A 5,891-nucleotide genomic window follows, 5' to 3' on the forward strand; every position below is an offset into this window, starting at 1 on the left:
CCAATGAAACGCAACCTTTGGCTCCCCTTCCCCACAATATTATCTATGTGGTCCTTCCAACTGAAGTTGTTCGTAATTTTAACTCCCAGGTACTTAGTTGAATTGACAGCCTTGAGAATTGTATATTCATCGAGTAATCGAATTCCAACGGATTTCTTTTGGAACTCATGTGGATCACCTCACACTTTTCGTTATTTAGCGTCAACTGCCACCTGCCCCACCATACAGCAATCTTTTCTAAATCGCTTTGCAACTGATACTGGTCTTCGGATGACCTAACTAGACGGTAAATTACAGCATCATCTGCGAACAGTCTAAGAGAACTGCTCAGATTGTCACCCAGGTCATTTATATAGATCAGAAACAGTAGAAGTCCCAGGACGCTTCCCTGGGCAACACCTGATATCACTTCAGTTTTACTCGATGATTTGCCGTCTATTACTACGAACTGCGACCTTCCTGACAGGAAATCACGAATCCAGTCGCACAACTGAGACGATACCCCATAGCTCCGCAGCTTGATTAGAAGTCGCTTATGAGGAACGGTGTCAAAAGGTTTCCGGAAATCTAGAAATACGGAATCAACTTGAGATCCCCTGTCGATAAGGGCCATTACTTCATGCGAATAAAGAGCTAGCTGCGTTGCACAAGAGCGATGTTTTCTGAAGCCATGTAGTATTACTATTAGTATTACTATTAGTCCTTAGACCTAAAGATTCCGCTGGTAATAGTCATCTATTCTCTTCTTCACATACAGTCCAAAACGACTGTTCTCCAGCAATCTCATATTAGGCGTACAACCCAAACAGGAATTTATTTTGTTGTTTGACAATTCCTAACATATGTCTTGCTCACTTTCTCTTTGGAATATTTATTATTTCACTTTATTTTAGGTCTTAGTATCTTCTCGAAGTCGCGCGCGTGTGTGTATTCTAATAAAGAACGAAAATTTTTTGCAGATTGCAAAAGTTAAGGTAATATTCACGTCTGCTTCAAAAAGTTAAATGCAAAATTTTATTAAAAATTTGTCGCGCGAATATTTGTAGACCTTTATAACTCAGATAAGTGTTGCATAGTAACTCTTTTACAGAAATTCTGCAGACGATCGTAAATCGTGGTGGTAATCATTTAGAAAATTTCAAGATGGTTCTGTGAAATCGAGAGGACCCAGGAATGTTAGCAGAAAACAACGGAAAATTTTTGTTTTTGGTTAAATAACTTGTATTTTTCACGTGATGTACACTACTGGCGATTAAAATTGCTACACCAAGAAAAAATACAAGTGATAAACGGGTATTCATTGGACAAATATATTATACTAGAACTGACATGTGATTACATTTTCACGCAATTTGGGAGCATAGATCCTGAGAAATCTGTACCCTGAACAACCACCTCTGGCCGTAATAACGGCCTTGATACGCCTCGGCATTGAGTCAAACAGAGCTTGGATGGCGTGTACAGGTACAGCAGCCCATGCAGCTTCAACACGATACCACAGTTCATCAAGAGCAGTGACTGGCGTATTGTGACGAGCCACTTGCTCGGCCACCATTGACCAGACGTTTTCAATTGACGAGAGATCTGGAGAATGTGCTGGCCAGGGCAACAGTCGAACATTTTCTGTATCCAGAAAGGCCCGTACAGGACCTGCAACATGCGGTCGTGCATAATCCTGCTGAAATGTAGGGTTACGCAGGGATCAATGATGGGTAGAGTCACGGGTCGTAACACATCTGAAATGTAACGACCACTGTTCAAAGTGCCGTCAATGCGAACATGAGGTGACCGAGACGTGTAACCAATGGCACCCCATACCATCACGCCGGGTGATATACCAGTATGGCGATGACGAATACACGCTTCCAATGTGCGTTCACCGCGATGTCGCCAAACACGGATAGAACCATCATGATGCTGTAAACAGAACCTGGATTCATCCGAAAAAATGACGTTTTGCCATTCGTGCACCCAGGTTCGTCGTTGAGTATATCATCGCAGGCTCTCCTGTCTGTGATGCAGCGTCAAGAGTAACCGCAACCATGGTCTCCGAGCTAATAGTACATGCTGCTGCAAACGTCGTCGAACTGTTCGTGCAGATGGTTGTTGTCTTGCAAACGTCCCCATCTGTTGACTCAGGGATCGAGACGCAGCTGCACGATCCGTTACAGCCATGCGGATAAGATGCCTGTCATCTCGACTGTTAGTGATACGAGGCATTTGGGATCCAGCACGGCGTTCCGTATTATCCTCCTGTCCGAGTCCATATTCTGCTAACAGTCATTGGATCTCGACCTACGCTGCCAGCAATATCGCGATACCATAAACCGCAGTCTTTATAGGCTATAATCCGACCTCTATCAAAGTTGGAATCACGATGGTACACATTTCTCCTCTTTACACGAGACATCACAACAACATTTCACCAGGCAACACCGGTCAAATGCTGTTTGTGTATGAGAAATCGGGTGGAAACTTTCCTCATGTCAGCACGTTGTAGGTGTCGCCAATGGCGCCAACGTTGTGTGAATGTTCTGAAAATGTAACCATTTACAGATCAAAGTATCTTCTTCCTGTCGGTTAAATTTCGCGTCTGTAGCACGTCATTTTCGTGGTGTAGCAATTTTAATGGACAGTAGTGTGTTTTGTCGGATAGTTCCTCACATTTTGGCAAAAAATTGTGAAAATCAGTGGATTACACTGTATATAACGGGTGATCAAAAAGATTACGTTCGACTGCCTTACAGTCGAGTATCGGTGTGTCAATGAAGCAAAATCGCCTTGAGCGCTGAGAAAATCGTCGCACCCACGCATCAAGTCGAAAACACCCGTTTCGCTGCTTCCTGAAGAAGTCCATAACTGCTTGCTGCACATCATCATCCGACAGAATTCGTCGATCCTTGAAGGCCTTACTTAATGCACCGATGGCGTGATAATCACGTGGGAAGAGCTCAGGGCGACAGGGTTGGCGCTCGAATTGGCGTTACGCTATTTGTGGTATGAGGACGTGCGTTATCACGCCGGGGTTGCTTCCCCATACACCCTCTTCTTTTGCCGATGGATGTTCGTCCTTCGGCAGTCAACAAGAGAATAACTGCACGTTGGTCTTGTATAGACGCATCTTGCAATAACGTCGCCATAGTCCTTGTTTCTGCATCTACTGTACCCACGTCGGAAAGACCGAACGTCGCACTGATCCCTGTCCTACATCTCTGTGCCTATAGACCCACATTTTAGTCGCGCTACGTTTCATTTAAGCTGTAACAACGCTCTGAAACGGAATCTTTTTGATCGCCCCATATACAGAAGTAACTGCTACCAGTATTTGTTCTGATATCATATAATCATACAATAAAGGATCCTTCTTTCTATGTATTCGCAATACATTAGACAAATGTAATGTATTGCGAATACATAGAAAGAAGGATCCTTTATTGTATGTTTGTATGATAGCAGGACAAACACTGGTAGCAGTTACTTCTGTAAAATATTTGGGAGTATGCGTACGGAACGATTTGAAGTAGAATGATCATATAAAATTAATTGTTGGTAAGGCGGGTGCCAGGTTGAGATTCATTGGGAGAGTCCTTAGAAAATTTAGTCCATCAACAAAGGAGGTGGCTTTCAAAACACTCGTTCGACCTATACTTGAGTATTGCTCATCAGTGTGGGATCCGTGCCAGGTCGGTTTGACAGAAGAGATAGAGAAGATACAAAGAAGAGAGGCGGGTTTTGTCACAGGGTTATTGGGTAAGCGTGATAGCGTTGCGGAAATGTTTAGCAAACTCTAGTGGTAGACTCTGCAAGAGAGGCGCTTTGCATCGCGGTGTAGCTTGCTGTCCAGGCTTCGAGAGGGTTCGTTTCTGTATGAGGTATCGAATATATTGCTTCCCCCTACTTATACCTCCCGAGGAGATCACGAATGTAAAATTAGAGAGATTCGAGCGCGCACGGTGGCTTTCCGGCAGTCATACTTCCCGCGAACCATACGCGACTGGAGCAGGAAAGGGAGGTAATGACAGTGGCACCTAAAGCGCCCTCCGCCACACACCGTTGGTTGGCTTGCGGAGTATAAATGTAGATGTAGATGTAGATACAGCGATGTTCCCTCGCTTTCGTCATGCACAGTACAGTGGCTCGAGGATTTCAAACAACCCGGCAAAAAAAGCGATACTTCAAAACATACAGTCGGATGTCAATGTAACTTCGTACACGTACACATCATCGGTGGGTGTGTAAATGAGTAGGGCTGCAATTACTGTAACAGTAAAATCGGCCACCAGAGTCCATTAATATTGTACGTGTTTAGTGTTGTGACCAGGCCTGGTAGGGTGTATAAGAGGCGTGAACAGCGTTAGATGTTGACTGATTATTGTGAGGACGCAGAGATGCAGCGCACCCGTGTAAGTTACTTACCAGCACCTGACAGAGTTTGAAGAAAGTTTCATTATGAGATTCCGTTTGGCCGGCTTGTCGAATCGAGCAATGTTCACATTTGTGGAGTATTCAGATGTGAGTGGCCCAGTGCATACGTGAGGTCAGGTAACCTCGTCGTCAAGGGTTCGGTCGGCCGTTTCTAAACACCTTTAGGGTGGATCGCAGTATTACGCACCAAGCGCATTGTAGCCCTTTCACACCGGCGACTGCCATCCGAGAACAAGTAATCGACATCGTGTGACATTCAGTGTTATCTCGAACCTCTGGTCGGGGACTAGCAGCAGCCAGCCTAGGGCATTGCAGTGCTATGCTTAAGATGTCATTAAGCCCGCCCGGTTGGCTGTGCGGTTTAACGCACGGCTTTCCGGAGAGGGAAGGAGCGCCTGGTCTCCGGCACGAATCCGCCCGGCGGATTTGTGTCGAGGTCCAGTGAACCGGCCAGTCTGTGGATAGTTTTAGTCGGTTTTCCATCTGCCTCGGCGGATGCGGGCTGGTTCCCTTTATTCCGCCTCAGTTACTCTATGTCGGCGATTGCTGCGCAAACAAGTTCTCCACGTACACCACAATTACTCTAACACGCAAACATAAGGGTTACACTCGTCTGGTGTGAGACGTTCCCTGGGGGGTCCACCGGGCGCCGAACCGCGCAATAACCCTGAAAGAGTCGTTCGGTGTGGGGCGGCGGAGGGGTGAAGTGGACTGCGATAGTCGTCGTGGGGTTGTGGACCACTGCGGCTGCAGCAGGGACGGAGCCTCTCCGTCGTTTCTAGGTCCCCGATTAAAATACAATACTGCTCAATACAAGCTGTCATTAACAGCACGACACAAACGGGTGTGTCAACAAAATTGGCTGTTGAGCGCATTGTCAATAGTTAAAATTGTCCGACGTTTGGGCCTCTATCGCAAGTGGCCTTCATCATGGCTTTCTGCTGAGCTGACTGCTGAATGAGAGAGACTTTAGATATAATATAATGTTAGAAGAATCTGTTTACGTAATTTGATAGGATACTTGATGATAGGAGAAGGGGTGTTAGGCGTTCTTTATTGGTGTTTATTTCTACCCATTGGTGGCAACAGTCGAATTAGAAACGGGCAGTAGATGTGACGTAGTGTTACTTACCTGTTACCAAGTGCGGGCCGCGGCGTGTATGTACGGCCACCGCATTCCCCTCGCGCCTGTTTGAGTTGCTTTGCTCGCGCTGTCCTCCCGTGGCGTCGTCACTGCTGGCAGTCAGGACTCCGGAAGCCTATACCCTCCCTCTTTATCCATGTTGGCGGGTCGCTTGGTTATTTATATCGCTTCTCTGATCTCTCTCCTCAATGTGAATGGCTGTTTCGCCATTACGCGGGCTTCACGGAATATTCAGTCTTTATCGTACTCATCCTGGTGTTCCTCTTCCGCTGACCTGTTGCGTTGTCCCAGACGGATATATCTTTAATGCTCTGCAATTCGT

The sequence above is a fragment of the Schistocerca gregaria genome, chromosome 2 (assembly GCF_023897955.1).
Source record: "Schistocerca gregaria isolate iqSchGreg1 chromosome 2, iqSchGreg1.2, whole genome shotgun sequence".
Lineage (NCBI taxonomy): Eukaryota > Metazoa > Arthropoda > Insecta > Orthoptera > Acrididae > Schistocerca > Schistocerca gregaria.